Source organism: Trachemys scripta, chromosome 5, assembly GCF_013100865.1.
Source record: "Trachemys scripta elegans isolate TJP31775 chromosome 5, CAS_Tse_1.0, whole genome shotgun sequence".
In the NCBI taxonomy this organism is placed as follows: Eukaryota; Metazoa; Chordata; order Testudines; family Emydidae; genus Trachemys; species Trachemys scripta.
This window is the reverse complement of record NC_048302.1, coordinates 71,687,084-71,708,692: the sequence shown is the minus strand read 5'-3', so window position 1 is coordinate 71,708,692 and position 21,609 is coordinate 71,687,084. Positions and strand designations below refer to the sequence as shown.

The following is a 21,609-nucleotide window of genomic DNA, read 5'->3' as shown; positions in this document are numbered from 1 at the left end:
ATCTGTCATATTTGTAACTGGCAGGTGCCTTCCATTTCTCATGTGATGTGTCAATGAAAGACTTGTGTATAGGAAAAGTACTCCACACTAGAATTGTCCAATAAAAGTTTTATTAGAAATATGATCAGAATTGACTAATTTCACCTTTACTAATAAGGTCTAAACAATTAATAAAATAGAGAACTTGTAGTTAATAATCTAACTATTTTGGCAACTTCTGTTTCAACCATCCTTTTTATAAACCCATTAATATTATTTCTTTTTCTTGGTATTTATCATTATTATTATTTAAGTGTTGACAATGTATTCAGTGCTATATGAGCCACAGTGTAATATTCACAGTACTTAAGACTTAATTTGAGGATTTAAATACCACACAGGCCTTGTACTGGCCCTCTAGATAGGAGTGAATTTCCTGAAAATAACCTGAAATGCTTACAGTATAAAGACTTGATCCTCTAAAGTGAGTCATGTTACTGAGGAGAATAAACATGGATCCTAAGAGACAAAATGGAGAAGACAGAATGTCCTGGAAAGCCTAGAAGAAAGATTAACTTTGAATTATAAGATTGTTTTGTTTGTTCACTTTTTATGGGCATCATGAAAGTAGTGAGCTTGAATATGGAGAGGGTAATGGCCTAGAATACACAACACATATATAACCTTAACAATTTTGCTCCTTTTAAAATAAAAACTGTAATCTATATATTTTGTTGTTCATGCACAGAGTACAGAGCAATAAACATAATAAGAAATTAGAAATGTAAAATTATTTTACAATGAGTATTGGTAAGTTAAATTACAGATATAAGATGTAGTTCTCCTTATCAAAGTCATACAAATAAATGTTGCAACCAGTGCATCTTTCTGTCTAATAACACTGGTCTACAATTTTTGAGAAGTCGTCCGCTTCAGAGATAAAATGTGCTATTTATTATGGATTTTGATGTGCTGAATTCAAATATGACAATTAAAACAACTGATTGGCTACTGTTTCTAAGATATTTAAGTTTTTACATTTTATGTCTATGTATATTGTGTAGATAGTAGAGTTTTAATCATAAATTGTAAACCTAGGTCTTTTCATGTGTTTATGGTTGCTTTACATGATAATATTTCACCTGTCCTGTTTATGTAACACTTTAAAAATCAGCAAAAGGGTTATATAAATAAAATTTATTATGAAACAAAAGGCAAAAAACTATTATGTACATAGTTTAGTCCAATTCAGTATCTACTCAGCGCTTCTTGGCCTGTCTCTTGTATTCATTAAATGGAGCATCTCTTGTCACTGTCCAGCAATAGTCTGCAAGCATTGATGGGCTCCATTTGCCCTGATAGCGTTTCTCCATTGTCTCAATGTCCTAGTGAAATTGCTCGCCGCTCACTGCTCTGCAGTTCGGTGCAAAAAAATCTAGATGAGAGTGCAAAAAATGTATCTTTAGTTACATGTTGCAACCAAAGCTTTTGTATGCCTTGAGGAGATTTTCCACCAACAACCTGTAGTTGTCTGCCTTGTTATTTCCGAGAAAATGTATTGCCACAACTGGAAGGCTTTCCATGCCGTCTTTTCCTTGCCACGCAGTGCATGGTCAAATACATCATCTCGAAGAAGTTCACGAATCTGAGGACCAACAAAGACACCTTCGCAGAGAAAACAGCAGTACTTTGTGTATCCAGTCTGCAGACCAAGCAAGAGAGCAACAACCTTCAAATCGCCACAAAGCTGCCACTGATGTTGGTCATAGTTTATGCACCTCAAAAGTTGTTTCATGTTGTCATAGGTTTCCTTCATATGGACTGCATAACCAACTGGAATTGATGGCAAAACATTGCCATAATGCAGTAAAACAGCTTTAAGACTCGTCTTCGATGAATCAATGAACAGTCTCCACTCATCTGGATCGTGAACGATGTTGAGGGCTGCCATCACACCATCGATGTTGTTGCAGGCTACAAGATCACCTTCCATGAAGAAGAATGGGACAAGATCCTTTTGACGGTCACGGAACATGGAAACCCCTAACATCACCTGCCAGGAGATTCCACTGCTGTAGTCTGGAGCCCAACAGTTCTGCCTTACTCTTGGGTAGTTCCAAATCCCTGACAAGGTCATTCAGTTCACCTTGTGTTACGAGGTGTGGTTCAGAGGAGGATGATGGGAGAAAATGTGGGTCCTATGACATTGATGGTTCAGGACCAGAAGTTTCATCCTCTTCCTCATCTGACTCAAGTGAGAATGATTCTGGTGCCTCAGGAACCGGCAGTCCTTCTCCGTGGGGTACTGGGCGTATAACTGATGGAATGTTTGGATAATGCACAGTCCACTTTTTCTTCTTTGACACACCTTTCCCAACTGGAGGCACCATGCAGAAGTAACAATTGCTGGTATGATCTGTTGGCTCTCTCCAAATCATTGGCACTGCAAAAGGCATAGATTTCCTTTTCCTGTTCAACCACAGGTGAAGATTTGTTGCACAAGTGTTGCAGCATATGTGTGGAGCCCACCTCTTGTCCTGATCTCCAATTTTGCAGCCAAAATAAAGGTGATAGGTTTTCTTAACCATAGTGGTTATACTGCGCTTTTGTGATGCAAAAGTCACTTCACCACAAACATAGCAGAAGTTATCTGCACTGTTCACACAAGTACAAAGCATCTCTGCTCACTTTGGCTAAAGAGAAATGTGTCCCTTTGCAATATCAAACACAGACAAATAAGAGAGCACGACACTGTATGATTTCTAGAGCTGATATAGGGCAATTTGTTCAGCAGAGTGATGTAAACTTTGTTATGATTGCATCATCCATGACTTCTAGGAATAACATGATGCAATTCATATCATATATGACGCAATACCAGCTTCAGATTGCATCATTCATTGTTTTGCCTAAAAAGCAAGTACTGTCCAAACCCAGTCATAGATTTATTCATAGATCCAGTCAAAGATGTATTTTAGTCATTTCTGGTTTAAATTGAGATCCCTTCCCTTTATAACTCACTTATCCTCCGCCATTCCCAAGTCAAGGGTCGTATATACTGACCCAATAGCATATCTTGAAAACTAGAGCCAATCAACAATTTTAAGCATCATTTTCATTCTCAGTGACCCAGAATTAGTAAAGTTTGACTACATTTATTTCAGAAGCATTTTGGCTGTAGAGCAGTGTAACTTTAATAACCATAAAATTCACATAATTGTTGTTTTATACCAAGAATATCTAATTAAAATCATCCATGCAAGATTATTAATTGTATCCGTTTTAAAGGACTGTCCATTACTTTGTACAATACAGCAACACTGAAGCATCTCATGTAGAATTTGTGCTACTTTTGAGGTTGAGTATGCTAACAACAAGTAGGAACTAAACTGAACAAAACTATGTTGTTTTTATGCTGCATAAAAAACCTACTCAAGTGAAATCCTGGCCCCACTGAAGTCAATTGCAAAACTACCATTGTCTGCAATGGGTTAGGATTGAGTTTGGGGTGAGTAAAAACTGATTAGTAACTTAAGAATTTGTCCCCCTGGCTGCATGCCTTTCATTGTTTGAAGATTGTTTCTTTTTTGCATACCATATAAGTAGATGAACATTGCTATAATCCCAGTAACTATAGAACCAGACTTCTTGCACCCTCTGAAAAAACCCTTTTAACAGTGAGGGTGATTAACTCCTGGAACAAACTACCAAGGGAAGTAGTGGATTCTCCATTTCTTGATGTCTTCAGATCAATATTGGATGCTTTTCTGGAAGATCTGCCAAACCCAAGATATGCTTAAGTCACACATACAAGTTATTGGGCTCAATACAATGGTCATTGGGTGAAAATTTTAATGGCCTATACTCTGCAGGTCAAACTAGATCTAATGGTCCCTCTGGTCTTAAACTCAGTGAAACTATACAGACAGAGCAGTGTTTTGGCTGTGACCTTGTGTGACTGGGGCAGCGCTCACTGAAAATGCCAAGGTCAGGGCAGGCTTCAAAAGGGAGAGCAGGTAACCACTAGTTTTGGTAGTAATACTGAAGTTAAACTCACCAACCAGTCACAAACTGTGTTTCTGATCCCCCACACTGGTTATTGAGAGAATGAAAAAAGAAATCACACAGCCCCCTTTATTGCATTCCAATTCTCTGGCTCCCAAACAGCACATGGGTCCAGTACAATGAGAAGTTATTTAAAAACTCTGCTCACTATTCAAAATGTTCTTCTGACTCCAACGGGTCAGCCATGTTACCAGGTCAATATTAGTTTGGATCTTACCCAAAATGGTACCCAAAATACCATGCTGACAGCCAATCCTTTAATATCTAAAATTAAGGTTTATTGTAAAGAAAAAAGAAAGAACTAGAAGAGAGTTGTTAAATGATAAAGCACTCAGATACATACAGAGACTTCAAAGTCCGTATATCAGGTTCTTAGCAGTATTGGTGTGTTTGCTGACTTGAAAATCTCTCTGGAATACATCCACAGCTTGGATGGGTCATTCAGTCCTTTGTTCAGAGCTTTGTTTGTAGAAAAGTCACTCCAGAGGTAAGAAACAGGAATGAATAAAAAATGGAAATGATGCAGGTGCCCTTTATATTCCTTTTGCCATGTGGCTTGTACTTCCTGTGTCCCAAACACAAGCTTCACAGCACATGGCATGGAAAAACCTTGGAGTCCCCTGTCCAGAGGCATGCTCCTTCAAGTCCTGATGACTGATAAGGTGTAACCCCTGGCTTCTTTTAATGGGTTCTTTGTACAGCTGGTGACTCTTGATAGGCCATCCAGCAGGCTCAGTGCTGATGCCAATCTGTCTGGGGGTATCACCAAGAAACACAGCCCAAGTTTGGAAATATAGATATACTATGCATATATATAACTCATAATACAAAAGGTGATACAAACAAGATTAGCATACTTGGCCAATTATAACATTTTTCACAGATATCTTAGATGGTATATCTGGCATGATTCTTTGCAATTTTTTAATATTGATAATATTATAAAGCGCTTACATATTCTGTACAGTGTCACATTGGCCAATGTGAAAGAAAAGGTGATTGATATCACACTTAGAGCATCCAGCTTTGATAGGCACGCTCAGTTGATAACCCAATATCAAAAGCCAAAAGAACCCATATCTCACACCCATACTTTAGAGTTCTGGGCTATAAGACTGACCCTTCTTCTGATCAAAAGAAAGTTGATGCACATTCTCACAGGCAATCACAGTGGTGTTCTTTTGCATAAATTACCAGGCTTCCATATTTTATTCAGTAACAAGTCACCTGTGGGAATGTTGTGGCTCAAACAGAGCACTCCAATCAGCAGTATATCTGACCAGTATGACGCACACTCTGGCTGACAATCTGACTACCAGATGGTCTCTGAATTAATCTTTACAAAATAGAATCTTCAAGAGAGGTATTTGCCACCAGCCACATCATCAAGTGTTAGAGCTTCTGCTCGAGAACTTAAGTGGGGTAAAAATATGATTTCCCCCCCTTACGCTGTGGACTATATCTAATATTCACCTTTCACACATTTTTTTTTTTACTCCCAAAAGTCCCATAGAAAATTTGACAGGACACGGCATAAATAATGATATATTCAGCATGGGTTTGAACAGTTTGTTTTCAAATCTCCTAGTCTTTCTGAAAGCGCCTCTGTTCTTGTTCCTAAAGGAAAGTCAGATCCTGCATCTGGATCTTAAATCTCTTCATAGCAGGTTTGGACTAAGTTTGTTAGCAGTCAAACTGTACACATTATCAGTACATGTTAATTACATATTGAAATCATGAAAGTCATCCACCAGATGTTTCCATGCTGCCAGATAGAAGCATTTTAAAGTTTGGGGAAATAACAGGGGAAATATCTTCAAGATTTTGCCCCATTTTTATCATTCTTGTCTATCTTTTATCTTTAATGAAATAAGATCTCTCTCTCTACAATGGTGAAAGATACATGGCTTGCTACTCTTTTCCCACAATATATTAAAATTCCATTACTCTGAATTGTCACAAAGATACTTGTGGATAAGGACTATGTACTTCATTTTAGACACAAATTTATCTCCTTTGTACTCACATGCAGACTTAAGCATGTTTTTATTCTCAACCACCAACAATTAGAATGCTGAATAATGATGTGCTTTTATAAAGCATCCCTTATGTCAAAGCTATTAATTATTTCAAGAGTCTTCATCTACTATTTTAATTGAATCCTTCAATATGAGTTTTCATCCCATATTATGTCCCACAGCTGGGCCTCAACAGAGTGAAACGAAGGATTTATTTTTATAGCAAAAGCTATGAAGATGCCATATAATCCATTGCTATGGTAAATATTATAGGAATCATCAACCAACTTTACAGCAACCAAGACTGGTAAATAATACATTGAACACTGTCACACTATCTTATGTGATGCTGAGATGTAAAAAGAGTCTCACATATAGATTTTTGTGAGCAAAACAAAATGTTCATAGTCTCAATTCAGCATATTTTATTCACAGGAAAATATGCTCAACTTTCAGCATGTGAGTAATCCTAACCTTATTCAGTAAAATCCTTAAGTATGTGATTAGATTTAAGCATGTGAATAATCCCATTCCTATTCAGTAAAGCACATACTTAGCTTTAAGCACCTGGTTAAGGCCCATTGAAGCCAATAAGACTCAAGTGTGACGTTGCACTCCATATGATTTTAAGAAAATATGCTAATGAGTGTGAATATAATGCAACTGGAATATGCTTCATGCAAAAGATCTCTTGTAAGGTATCATTACAAAGCTTATAATCTACTGAGTGTGGTCATCCTATTTGTATAAACGTATCATTCTTGTATCTGAAACTAGAAATATGACATATAACTCTGATGACCTATTGTAATTATGCAAAGTGTGGGTGTAGTAGTCTCGGCCGAGGTTCGGCCCTCAGCGGGGCTGTGGGGTATCCCGCCGCCTCGCTGTAGTCCGCCGGCAGTCCTGGCCCGGCGTCAGTCTGGGATAACGGACACACGGTTAGGGGGCTCAGGCCCGTAAACAGGGGCTGAGCCAATAGGTCCAAAAAGAGCCCCGAGCCCTCAATCAGGGGGGGGCAGTAATCACGCAGTCTGGGGCTCCGGCGCTCAAGCAGGGGCTGAGTCAGTAGCTCGGAAAACCCAGGCCCTTAAGCAGGGGCTGAGGCAATGTCTATAGCTGCCCAGGCCTTAGGTCAGGGCGGGGCAACAATCAAGCAGTCAGGCAGAAATCCAGGCCTTTAAGCAGGGGCTGGGTCAGGGTTTATAGCAGGTCCCAGCCTCCCTAGGCCAGGGGAAAAGGGGGAGTCTGCCACCCAAGGAGCAGGCCCTCCGACTCCATTGCGTCCCAGCCCGGGGCCCTAGCAGCGGCAGAAACCCACTGCTGTCAGTGGGGATCCTGGCCGCAACACACTGACATCGGCTCTGGCAATGCAGCAGCCAGACTGGGGTCGGCTGGCCCGGGGCTACTTCCACACTCCCCCTCGTATGGTACCTGGGCTGTCCTAGTGTCCTCGGTGCTCTCCACCAGCATCGGCTCCTCAGGGTAGCGGGCGAGAGGTAGGCTCAGCTCCTCCTCGGGGTAGCTGGCACGGGGCAGGCTTGGCTTCTCCTCGGGGTAGCTGGCACGGGGTAGGCTTGGCCAGTCCTCCTCAGGGTAGCAGGCAAGAGGTAGGCTCGGCAGGCCTGGTAAGTCAGCAGGCCGGTCGCGGCCTGCAGCCGTCTCCCAAGCGGGAGCTCGGCCAGAGACGTCTGCCCTCTCCGCCGGCATGGGCTCCACTGAGCTCTGCGAGTGGGCTTTTATACTTCCGGGTCGGCACCGTGACCTCTGACGGGCGGGCGCCGGACCCGGTGGCTCTGCCCATGTCGGTATTAGGGGAGGTTTGGCCCTCAGTGGGGCTGTGGGGTATCCCACCACCTCGTTACAGTGGGCCATTAATGGTGTCTTGGAATCTTGATGGCTCCCATCAACTAGGACAATTGGTTGTAAATGGCTCTGTTTACTTGCAAGCCTTCCTGTGAGTCAGGCCAGGAAGAATGAAGGCTTGAGGTCTCACAGGACATGTGATCATGTCACCTGGTACTGGAATCCATCTTAAACCTGGTGCTTTCCCATTTAGAAGGAGGGGTGAGGACCCAGAGAGACAAAAGATTCCTGCCTTGTGCCAAAGCTATATATGTTCTGGAACAGAACAAAGAGTTCCAGTCATGAGAAATACCCTAGTTACCACCTGAGCTGGAGCTAACAAAAACTGTACCAGGGGAAAGGATTTGGCCCAGACTAGGAAAGAGTCCAGTCTGTGAAAGAAGCTTATTGGAACATCTCTGAGGGTGAGATTTTATCTGTAATCAGTTTCTTAAATGTATTAAGCTTAGACTTGCGTGTTTTGTTGTATTTTGCTTGGTAACTTACTTTGTTCTGTCTGTTATTACTTGAAACCACTTAAATCCTACTTTTTATACTTAATAACATCACTTTTGCTTATTAATTAATCCAGAGTAAGTGATTAATACCTGGGGGAGCAAACAGCTGTGCATATCTCTCTATCAGTATTATAGAGAGCGGACAATTTATGAGTTTACCCTATATAAGCTTTGTACAGAGTAAAACGGATTAATTTGGGATTTGGATCCCATTGGGAGCTGGGTGTCTGGGTGCTGGAGACAGGAGCACTTCTTAAGCTGTTTTCAGTTAAGTCTGCAGCTTTAGGGAGCGTGGTTCAGACCCTGGGTCTGTGTTGGAGCAGACTGGCATGTCTGGCTCAACAAGGCAGGGTTCTGCAGGCCCAAACTGGCAGAGAAAAGGGGCTCAGAGGTAGTCTCAGCACATCAGGTGACAGTCCCAAGGGGGTTTCTGTGATCGAACCCGTCACATAAAGCATGTGCTTAAGTGCTTTGCTGCAGCTAGGTTTATAGTGCCTATGCAAATTCCATTGAACTCAATGGGAGTTGAATCAGGCCCTCTATGTTTTGTATTTCAAAAGGTGACCACAGAATACACATGAGAGTGATAGAACATTGATGTATGTGATAGAAATGCCCATAAAATGAATTAAATAAAAATGAAATAGAACAAATTGGACAAAGCCTATATACAGGGAATATGATCACAAAGAAATAGCGTTTGGACCAGTCTATGGACAGTAGCCTGTGTCCTTCTGGAGCGAGACCAAATTAACTGCTCTTAGAACCAAAGTTGTAGATGCAGGATCATGATCCTGCAAGTAGTTCCATTTGGGTGAGTGCAAGGGTTCTTCTAGAATCTGAAACAGCTTGCAGGATGGGACCATACTTCTCTTTGCACTTTCCTCAAAGCTATTTATCACCATTCCCGTTTTAAAGAAGGAGAAAGCTGTGGCACAGAGCAGTGACTGTATATTGTTATTTCTTCTAATTAATTCATAATTTTTTTGTAAGTTGTGTTGTTGGGGTTTTTTCTTGGGTATTTTTGTTTTATTGTTTTACTTTTAGAGAATGATGGCAAAGAGTTTACTGGGAGTATTTGATACTCAATGGGCCAGGTATTTGGGTACAGCCAGAATGCATAGAACACAAGTCAGAATGTAGTGTGCAAAAGTAGCTTAAATCTCTCCTCTGCATTGCCCTAATATTGGTTCTGCTCTGTGCATGTTATTCCTACTGGGCTGGGTCACCGCAGCCTGAAGGCTCCTCTAATTTACGCCAGCCTTTAATTGCTAGGGAATGTCAAAAACACAGCCTAAGATCACTTTGGCGGGCCTATCCCTCATTTCTGCAGCAACATCCCCTTTCCCCTGCTAGTCTGGGAATGGGGAGAATGTGTGGCATTCCAGCCCCTAAACTAGCTTTATACAACCATAGGCTCCCCCTTGCACTGGAGTGATCCTTCCTGGGGAGTACATGGGGGATTGATAGTGGTAACATGGCACAAAAGTAGCCATAGTGCACTGGAGGTAAGGTCTTCTGGTTTTTATTTTGTTTAACATTTCCTGGGAATTTATCTGTATTTATAAAAAATATTAAAAATGGATGAAAATCAGCAAAACCTGAAAATGAAGGAGCAATGGGCAGGGGGTTGATGGGTGTCTTCCACTCTCTGTAGGTCTGTTGCTTAATTGGTTAGATAGTCTTGGCTCCTGGGATCTGGCTACTGGCCGATTTCATTCCCCGCTACACAGAAGAAATAGATGGGGCTGGGTTGAAGGGCTGGGGTCAAGAAGGAGCTCTGTCCAGCAGGGATAGCAGTTGGGAACTATCACCCACTTCCCTCACCACTGTGAGACAGGCAGGGAGCCCCTCTCATCTGTCAGGACCCAGCCCACTGTTTGGATTGCTCCCCCTCTGCACAGCAGCCAACATCAAGCGGAAGTTATTCTGCACTGTGCCATTCGGGTGAGGACTCTGCAAGGGAGGAGCCAGGTGCAGGGAGTTCCAGACAGTACTTGCAAAATTTGGGTTAAAAATGGATAAAACCCAAATATTTGCTTTTTCAAAATGGGAAATTTTCATAGAAATGTGGTAAAGCTGAAAACGAAGGGCCTAAGGCTATGCCCAGTCTGTATTTGTTAGTCATGACTGGTTATATAAGTCACATGGTATTGTTTTTGTTCCTCGACTAGATACCCAGTAGGAGCCAAGAAGGTTTGAAGCCAGTGTGAATTTGAGACAGCGAATAAACATGATTAGAGAGACATTGTTAAACCTTTTCCTTTCTGGCCCACGTAGGCCTTCCCCAAGGCATCATTCCTATAAATATGAAACCACTGTAAGAGCAATTATCTGGATGCAGAATTTAACTTTCTGTCATCACATTCACACAAAGTAATTGTGTGAGGGGGTGTTCTCCAGAGCAAATACTAATGTGAGTTTAAAATGTCCTATGCCAAAGAGCTCAGGCATACGTGTATAAAATTTGCTCTCTACAAGCATTCATGCAAGTAAAATTCAAAATTGCTCAAATATTGCGAAACTGAACACAAAAAGAATGAACAAGCCAAAACAAATTAATTTCTACATCTGAGCACACAGTTTCAATTTTTGCTATTGATTATTCAATTTATTCCTTGTCCTATGCATGCCTCAGTGCACAGAAATTACAATGATGCACCCTATCTGTCCTCTATAAATATCTAAAAATAGAAATGCCTCAGCTCTTATTTCCTCTCCCTCGCCACGCAGTGCTGTGTGCCTTTTTAGGTACTGTACCTTGCTCCTTAAACAGCACCCCCTTTTCATGAATGCCAAGTAGCTTGCTCCCCTTCAAGTCCCTCTTCAGATCCCTACTAATCTGATTCTAATCTTTCCAGTGGCACTGTCCACTCCTTCTAGGGCACCTGATATGCACCAAAACATATATATATATATATATAAATATAAATGCTACAACACACAAGAAATCTTCAGAGGAACAACTTATGTAAACTGCTTTCCTTGTAAAATAATGCTTTCCCAAAAGCCGTATTCTCTTTGCCATATTCTCTATTTTTTCTTCCAACTCACCATAGTCAGCATTTATTATTTGATGTGATATCGGTCTAAATTATGCAGTAAGGTTCCGGGGAATGGAACTGGTGAATTTTTGGGCTTGTAGTTGTCATATCTTACTTAATGACCCTGGAAGCAGAAAATGGGATTCCTGTGATTTTAAAACTGGCATATTTAACTGGGGTCTATGTGTGTGAAAAATATACATGACCATGATCACACTGTAACAGGGAGCAAAGGGGTTACCATTTAGGTCTCAAATCTTCAGATGTAGAAAGAGACTGAGGAAACTGGTTGACAATGCAGATGAGATTTTAAAAAAATAGAAGTGCATGTTGACATTGTTTTGGGGATTAGTTGTGATTACTATAATGGGAGTTAAGCAATTATTTTTTGAAGTAGTGTGTGACTTTTATGCAGTTTACAAGAGCAGAAATTGCATTCTGACAGTGTATGGGATTAGAGGTTCTTATTTGTGAATTGTACCTGTAGAGTCAAGAGGACAGATTCAGAAATGATGGAACAGTGTGCAGTTTCATTGGCTTTAATGGAGTGGCAGACATTTACACCAGATCTGAATTTAGCCCAGGAACCCATTTCTCTGCACATTTTCATTTTTGTGTGATAGCAATACACTGTATAGAGTGCAATTTTCTTGGTTGGATTTTATGATGCTAACATTACAGCCATTAAACATTACCTGGTGGTGATGTCACGACCATGAAATCTACCGTTATTCCTGCTAGCTCACATTGGGTGTGCCACTTGTTCTCTCTCTTGCTCATACTGCAGTGCAATTATTGAGGATCTTCAGAGTATATACAACTGGGAAACCAAGTAAAGAAAGTTTTAGTTACTTCAGGTCAGAGTAAACCAACTCGTGAATAGCACCTCCTCATGTACAGTATTTCTATTATTTAGCTCATACTAGGAGTAATATACATATAGGCCGGGTCCTAAAATGGTTTAAACTAATGGGTCTGTTGACATCAGTGGAACTATGCTGATTTACACTAGCTGAAAATCTGGCCCTCTATTCTAACCCCAAATCAAAGTTCATTCTTTTCATATTTGGAGGGGGGAATATTATCCCAGTGCTCTTGTGATGCCACAAACCTGTTACATTTTTTATGGTGTGAATTCTGTTTGGTAAACCAAGTCCTGATGCTGAAGTCCTTCCACAGACAAAACCTCTCATCAACTCCAAAAAGTGCACAAGTTTTCTCTAAGGCACATATATTTCTTTGCCATTGAATCTTCTCAATGGAAAAACAGAGCATTATATTTAGCAAGAACTGTAGCCTTCAATTACAAATATGTTTCAAATTAAAGTAAAATTTACAGATGACTGAAATACAAAGACTCCTTTTCTGACTGGAATCTCCAGTAAACTTTGATCAGTTCTAGTGATATTATAAAGCATTTCACAATTCCCAGATTTAATGTTTTTCAGCAGTTTATTCTTGAATTCCTGTCTTCTCCAATACAAATATCACTGAGAATTAAGAGGCACAACCTGCTCAAATGTGCGTTGTATCCCTTAGCAGAGGGAAAATATTTACAGAAGACTGACTTCATAATAAAGTATTTTTATTTATTTATACATCTTGCTGGTCTCTGGCTCTTTCTATGTAGTGTTTCTTCTAGAAAGGTGTATAATTTTAGAGGGAAAAATTCTAACATTGTTAGAACTTTTAAATGGGTGGGCAGAATAACGCTTATGCCCCAAGCTATTTTAGGCTCTCAGGACAGGATATTTTAGGGTTGGTTTTTTTATGTAATGGGGTTTGTACTAATTTACAAAGAAGTTACCTGTAGATATCTGAACTCCCAAAGAGAATCAAAAGGAGAGTTACATTGTTGCGGATCATATTCCTCTGTAGGATTTAGACAGAACAAAGCTTGCATCTTGGCAGGGGGGTTAGACTTGATGACCCTTGTGGTCTTCTCTAACCTATGAAGACACATAGAATATTGCTGACATGATGTGAATTTTACCTCCCTATCACACAGTACTATACCTTTAAGAGGAGAGGGTCTGTGCCAGTTATCTGCTGTAGCATCAGAGACATGAGAAGTTGCCATAAAGCAGAGTTAAGCAATGCAACCTTTGGAGATTTAAAGGGTGACCCAGAAAAAATTAATCATCCTGTCCTTGCTCAAACTCTAAGCTTGGGAAGGGCATTTCCCGGAGAATAAAGAAGGGGGAACCCCTAAGTGAAGTGGGGAGGGTTTAAGACTTCTCGCTTTATATTTCACTCTTGTGGAGGGTCTTATGATCTTCCTAGGTGGTAAGAGCTGGGGCACTTTTTAAGCCATGTAAGTTGGAATAAATCCATTAACAATGAATGATTTCCAATATGCTTCTCCTCGGCAGCGCATCCATGTAGTTACACGTACACGACAGTCGTCCTGATTCCCAGTTCAGAAAAAATCACAACTGCACCGATTCCCCCCCACCCCCCATCGCTGCTTCTCCTGTGCAGGGGAATCGTTCTTCTTAAGCGAAATGAGCTCCATTGCCGCCTATTCTCCGGCTCCTCCTGTTCACTCCCTGCGCCGGCAAAATCCCCCATTTCCCACGCAAATCGGCGGGATCTGTACACTTTTCTCCCCGCGGAGTCCGGGCATGATGGAATCCTTTCCTATGTTCTTGTCGCTGACAAGTGCTGTAGCAGCTCAAGTCTCAGCAGATCTTCAACTGATGTAAAGCGTCCATTGAATCCAATGGCAGTTTACACCAGTTGAGGATCTGCCCCGAAAATAATTAAAAGGAATCTAGCTGCGAAAGGCCACCCAAGAACCGGATCAGGTGGATTATTCGGTTACCCAAGGAATGCAACGCAGGCTCTCAACACTCATAGAAAGAGAATGCACTTTTTCTATACCGCATGAGAAAAGAGCCACCTTTCTTCATCTGTAAGGCAATCATGTAGGAAGAGAGAGAGAGATCTTGTCACCCCTTCGGACACAGAACCTTTGGACTGAAACTGTTCAGTTAAATTAGGAGAAAATTGCAAAGCAAAAAAAAAAACAACAAAAAAAACAACAAAAAAACCCGAATGCAATTTGTGTGCAATGCTAATGATGGTGAAAAGACATTACAATCATTGAGAGTAAGACAAGCTAAATTGAGATTTAGCGATCCCACTGAAGGCATCAGTCAAAATTGGTCTGAGATGCAAATCTGTTGGTTTCCTTCTCAGTGAAAGTGAAATTTAGTAATAATGAATTACTAGAACCATTTTCCTTTTCCAAGCAGACAGCTCACATTTATCTTCTCACTGCGATTAGGGGAAAGCCCTAGGAGCTGCTGTTTGATCTCAGATATAAGTCACAAAAGAAGCCGTACAGCATTAAAAAATACTTTATCCCCGAAGATTATTCAGTAGATAAATTTCACATGTAAAGCCCATTTATTCTGTTTTTATCTCAGAACAAATGTAAAGACTCAACTTGTACCATTTAAGTGGCTGCAGATAGGGTAAATTATATTGCAATTATTGTCCCCCTCTGGTGATATTGATGATAACTTTTTGAAAACTCTCCCCCAAACTCCCTTGTGCTTTACCATTATTATGCGTTACTCTATTGAGCCAATCTGCAGAAGACATGAAATAACTTGCACGCCTCGGGGAAATAATTGACCTACTAGGCACCAGCGATGTAGATTTCACATTGTTTATTTGATTTGTGAAGGTATAAATTCAGATTGGATTAAAGAAAAACCGATCCCTCCCTGTGATCTAAGAGCCTGCTTAGATCCTTTGCAGGTCTTACTATTGTAAAACAACATCAGGTTTACGGTCATTTCGCCTGTGTCACCAGCACATAAATCACTGTCTGGGTTCCCGCCGCAGTAGGACAGCAGGGCAAACCGCTTCGGCACGGTTGGAGTTAACCCCACAGCAAACCAGGGCTACTAGCACCAGATTACTTGCCGCGCAGCCCATGCATTCTAGAGTCACTTCTGGTGCAGTTATCAGAGCCAATTACATCTCCCCTTTGTTTTCCTTGTGTAAATGAACGGGGTAATCTGGCGATGTCTCGAGTATTTATCTGTTTATTTGAAATGAGAATATATAAAATAAATCTGCATTTTTCTTCCATTCGGGGGGTTGTTTGAAGTCTCCAGGTTAGGAATTTAGATAAGAGGAATCTCAGGCAAGCATAGCCAGATATCAGGGTGCCAGACACCAGATAACCTTACAAGTACCTCCCTCCCCACCCCAGGGGCTGCCTTCATAGGCAAGGGGAGAAAAGGTTCTTCACCTTCACAGAGCAGGAGGACAAGCTAGGGTCTCCGATTCGGGACAATCAAGAGTTAAAATCTCCACTACCAGATCGAGGGAAGGGGGATCCTCGTGATAAAAAAACCCCCAAAATACTGAGGTCTTCAAGAGACAATTTTGATTATTACAATTTCCCAGCAGTTACATACAAAAAGCAGGATGGGCACCTTTGGGGTTCTGAAGAAGAAACATGTTATATATTGGGCTTTTTCCATATAAAGGACCAGAGCCTATAATCCTTACTAAAGCAAAGCTTTCACTGAGACAACTAGGAACTTTGCGTGAGTAAGGAGCAAGTAAAGACCGCATGATTTCATTCTTAGTTTGCTCCAATAAGGGGCCCAATAAGGTGAAACCCTTGCACGCCCTAAAAAAAATCCTATTAGAAATGCACGGCCCTTTATCCTGCTTAGCGCTGAGCACCTTCTTCCAGATGAGAGTAGGGACTAGGGGGGTGTAATACGTTAGGTCCGGCTGCCAGACAGTGTTAAATGCGCAAGAAATATAGTATCTTTTCACGTGGACTTTGTTCAAATAATTTGTTCCCACTAGGAGGAGGATTTGGCGATTAGGGTATAAATGGAAAGAACAAACAACTCTTTCTATGCTCACACTGATTGCAAGAGGAAAGCAGGGCAGGATTTTATTTTATATTTTTAAGAGAGGGAACCTTAAGTTATTTTTTTAAGACCAATTTGGGGGGGCGGGACAGGAGGCTCAACTGTCAGACGTTTTCCAAACACCAGATTAATGCTGCCCAGAGCTTTGTCGTAATGTGACTTTACTGTTTTCAAGTGTGTTTTCCAACCTGTAATCGTTTGTTTGTTCTGTCTCGGCACAGAACAATGAAATCAAAATAGGAAGGGGGTGCACTGGGGATTTTTTATTTAGGTATGTATTTATTTTTGCAAAGCAAAACCACATTTTTCATTTTTAACACAGCAATAATCCTAAAGGGCAAGGGGAACATTTAAAAGCAGCAGATAGTTTTTCCCTTCATTTGATTACAGACCATTTCGTTGACACTTTTGCGTCCCCCGTACTTCAAAGAAAGTGTTTTAAACAAGTGTAAAATTCACGGCCACGTTTGAATCGGAGACTCAAGAGCATTAGTATTTTCATTTGCCTCTGTAATGCAGAACAACGACCGAGAAATATTTACACTTCAAAAGTTTAACAAACACACGCAGGAAATTTTTAACTTTATGAGAATATTAACAGCGACCTTCGATACTCTCTTTGAATTCTTAGACCATCAGAAAGAAAAACGGCATATGGCATAGTTTTGATCACAAGATCAGTGGTCTCTTGTTTAACCTACTGGTTCGAAAATACTGGAAGGTGTATATATTTACGGCCCGAAATTATTTTCAAGTCCTCCAAACAATTAGAGCTTTCAAAATAGGAAGGGTTTATTAATTATTATTATTGGTAGTAGTAGTAGTATGTCTCCAGGAGCATTGCAAAATTAATTGTTCCGTCTCCATGTATTTTACAGAATAAGTCTATTAATTAATTAATTTTAACGGTTAATTTTAACGGACACAAGCTAAATTCTTTCAACGAATCTGGATATAAAATATATTGAAATTCTAAATTGGCTAATGTGTGTGTGGCGGGAACCCTGCGAAAAAATAGCTGCCCCACATTGTTATTACTCTAATATTTTCAGGCAGAAATCAGATGTGAATAAATCTTTAATCAGTGTTCACTTAGTTTGACTGCGAACAAATAAAATACCAATAATTTTCTTGTTGCAAAATCCGCAGGATCAGCTACAGAAGAGTAACATCTCTGTACTCTTTGCAGCTGAGAATGATAATAAGAACATTACAGATGTTCTGCTTGAAATATCTACCAGTTGCTTAGATTTCTGTCCTGACACTTTTTAAAGGGCGTTTTTAAAATCGCCTCAATTGATCTGGGTGCAGTTATTTTTAAAACAGTAGCTTTTTTTAGAGTGAAATTCTATTCCTAAGCATAGAAGTGTCTTGATTCAAAAGGGGGGAGTGCTTTTGGGGAGGGGTGAGGAAGGAGATCCCAATCTGCTCAGGAGTTATTTTTCTGCTACTAGAGAGGTTACTGACTTTAAATATTTTCTTTCCTCATTAAAAAGTATTAGACTAAAGATTTTACTCTACAAACCAAATCCCCCATCCTTGCCCTCCTTTACCAGCAGCCAGTTTCCTAATCAGTTTTTTATTGCTGACCAATGCCCTTTGCCCAGGGGGTCTCGTCCATAAGGTAGAGCTAGACAGTATATTTTCCATTGACTGGCTCATTAATGCCAAATCAGTGGGTGCTAGTTGCTTCTCATTTACTAATAAAACGTTACTACAGCTAGATTAAAAGTGTATTTGGAGTACACTGTATCTGAAGGGAACTTTCACGTTATTTTGCTCAATGCCTCCTTTCCTGATTTTATTATTACGTGCTCCTGTTTGAATGTTTATAGATAATAAAGAACTAATTCCATTCTTAGTAATGATTTGCTGAAAGCGCGCATCAATCACTGGCATCAGGACCCATCACAACCACGGGGGTCCAGTGCCCCACGTACACAGCTGCTGAGAACGAAGCTCCATGAACACAAAGGAGGAAATGACGGTGTGTATGTATTTCAAGCAGTTTGTTTACTGAAGTCAAATTGTAGTGTGGTGAGTACAGAGAATATTCTCTCGTTGTTCAGGAAGGAAATTATTTGAACACAGCGTTGAAGGGGCAGGTGAATATTCTGCATTTGGACGATGTTTGCAGCATTTCGGATCTTTGAAGCCTCAGTGTTTGCTGAATATAGGTTCTGTGTCCCATCCTACTCCTATTGAAGTCAATGGCAAAACTTTAGTAGGGCAGGACCAAGTCCTCAGAAACCAATATCAGGATCGAGTATTCTTCTCGCCTGCCTGCCAAACCGGAGCTCAAGAAAGCGAACGTGTGCAAAATATCATGGCCCGGGTTTTGTTATTTCCCCCTCTCAAATCCTTACATTAATTCCCAGGAAAATGGGAGGGAGGGGAGAGTTTACTACACTGGGGCTTTTGAGCAGAAAGATTCTGAACTCTGATTCCACCAGTTTTATTTATATGGTTTAGGGTAAAATATATATTGGACAAGAGCAACATGGAATCCGAAAAACCCCAAAGTCTGGCAATAATTCCTTCTTCAAAGGATCAGAAAATATACACTCAGCGGCACCGAGGCAAGCAGTACTGTCTGTTACAGACAAGTGACATCATGTAGACTCTGAATGCTTTCCCATTATTCACTTAGAGCAGGTTTTAAGGTTATGTTCCAATTTGAAAATGAAAGTTTGTCTTACTGCTCCATATTATATTACCCGTCCTTTATGCAATGGATCATCACATTAAATGTCAGACAGAAGAAAATGGAAAACAAACTCAAATAGAGAGTAGATAATATTTCCATGAAGGAACATTTCACTCTTTAACAAGCTCTCTGGACGCTATAATTATGCTATAAACTTGTTTTGATTATGCACCAGATTGTAGACTGCAAACCACGGAGCTACTTTTTAAAACTATTTTGGAGCAAACTTTTTCCATGCCAGTCAATTAACTGAACAGTGAAGTTTCTAGCTTTGCAGAGGGAGTGAATTTCTTATTTCGGTCACTGATGCTGGGGACACATGCCCAACCAGGGCTCTGGTTGTCAAGCACAAATGCAACATTTAGAACTTTGTAAGTTTTTTCCCTTTAGTTTTTGGATGGGGTGAAAGGAGGGAAAGTTTTGTTCTAAATATTAAAGCTGTCTAGCACTAGCAATAGACGAGATCACCATATACAGTCTTCGCTGGCAACCTCACTTTCGCGCTAACTCTTTTATACCGAAAATTCTGAGTGAGGCCTGGTCTATACTACCCGCCTGAATCGGCGGGTAGAAATCGACCTCTCGGGGATCGATTTATCGCGTCCCGTCGGGACGTGACAATCGATCCCCGAATCGGCGCTCTAACTCCACCAGCGGAGGTGGTAGTAAGCGCCGCCGACAAAAAGCGGCAGAAGTCGATTTTGCCGCCGTCCTCACAACGGGGTAAGTCGGCTGTAATACGTCGAATTCAGCTACGCTATTCACGTAGCTGAATTTGCGTATCTTAAATCGACTCCCCGCTGTAGTGTAGATGTACCCTGAGACCATTGGGCGAGAGAAATCACTTTTACCTTTATTCTTTGGAACCACTGTCACTATTCTCCTCTCTTGCGACATCGGCTGTCCTTGGAGATCTCCTCTGTCCTCTAGAATGTCCCTCTGTCACCTAGAATGACACACAATTGAATTAAATGTTTAACAGCTTCCCCCACTACACACATACTTACATTTTTGTTCATTGCATTTTGATAGTACACTAAAGTCCCCCTCCCTTTCCCATGTATGGCACTCCTGGAAAACAATCTGCACCTACTCTGGGAACCCATCAGTTGTTTAGACAACCAAGTCTGTGCCAAACGCTGTCACAAAGTTCCTTTGTATTTAGCTCTTCTAAATGCACTTTAATCCCGGTACTCTGCTAGCAATATTTTATTATTATTATTTCCACTGGCTGATGCTCCCTCCTTTTGTAGGAAACCCTGTCCAGCTGCAGCAGCCCAGAGAAAATTCGTTCGTCTGACTCTAAATCGACTCCAAAGCGCTCAGAAGCAACAGCATATCAAAACAGAGCCCAACATACATTAGTATCTCCAAGATTGTGTAAACAATCGTATAGACTGAGTTACACTGATTCAAGGATTGTTCTGCTCCCTTGATTATACCTGTCTCAGAAATCTGAAGTCACTTGACACAGGCAACTAACTCGGTGTCCATCTCTTTGCCACTCCCGGAATTTTAGCTCTGCTCTGGAGGGGGTTCTCTTTTTTAATGATAAGAGATTGTTACATTGGATCTGAGACGTTTGTTATTTTGCAGCGGGATCCAACCTTCACTCTACTGACAGCTATCATGACCCCCTGCTGTGTAAAGGCATTTGTTTTTTGTTTGTTTAATGTTAATGTCCACCTATCAAGATGAGCTTCAAACGTATTAAAACAACCTCCAGCACCCGCACATTACACAGGGCAAATTAAATCAAATATTGAGAGGTCTGGTTATTTTATGGCGTTAGCGGGACAGCCGACTCCTTGACACTGACATTTGATTTAAAGCTGCCTCATCAGAAATAAAAACAAATAACTTACAAAATAAGCCTGACAAGAGCTACAACTCTAAATACGTGTATGGATGATAGAACAGAAAAGTAAATAAATCTTGGTTACCTAATTGAAAGGAAGAAGAAAGCCGTTTGTATAAATAGAGCTTCAGAAAGAGGAAAAACAGAACACAAATGACATGAGACAACTGGCAGTGAATACGCATGCGTGTCGATACAGTATGTCTGTGCGCAGCTGGGATGGAACCAGCTCTTTCTAATCCTCACTGCGCTTCCCCATTTGCAGAACGAATGTAATGAAGAGCTGTTTGGCAGCCGAAATCTGCTGAAATCTGATTAGTGCCATTACTACTGTGGGCTTAGAATCTTGCTTTTTCATAGAGGAATTTGAATTCAGGGGGAGCTTTCCGTCCACCCTCTATTTCTGCTCTATCCCAGAGAAAGATTCAGGAGAAATGGGGGCGTGGAGGATTCAGTGACAAGGGGAAAAGGATTAGAGACATGGAAAATTTACATAGGAAGGGAGGTTGGAAAAACGGAGACTGATTGCTTTAAGAGGGGACAGGAATAAGATGGGACAAGAGAAAGGTATAGAGAATTAGACTGGCACTTCTATTCACTCCGTCTCATTATACAACAAGGGAACATCCAGGGAAAACAAAAAACAAACCAACCAACCCTGATAAAAG

General features: G+C 40.9%; 1 long non-coding RNA gene across 5 annotated transcripts; it reads right to left on the bottom strand.

Annotated features, from left to right (window-relative positions):
* Nucleotides 1–8,126: 8,126 nt before the first annotated feature.
* On the bottom strand, nucleotides 8,127–21,117 carry LOC117878588. 5 transcript variants are annotated; one of them, XR_004646017.1, is made up of 5 exons: nucleotides 21,027–21,117; nucleotides 19,935–20,029; nucleotides 13,277–13,418; nucleotides 12,165–12,289; nucleotides 8,127–8,183 (listed from the first exon to the last, which is right to left on the bottom strand). It is a non-coding gene; the product is annotated as an uncharacterized LOC117878588 (long non-coding RNA). The 5 variants fall into 5 exon arrangements; XR_004646016.1 differs by lacking the exon at nucleotides 21,027–21,117 and adding an exon at nucleotides 20,526–20,709; XR_004646019.1 differs by lacking the exon at nucleotides 21,027–21,117 and adding an exon at nucleotides 20,444–20,525.
* Nucleotides 21,118–21,609: the final 492 nt, after the last annotated feature.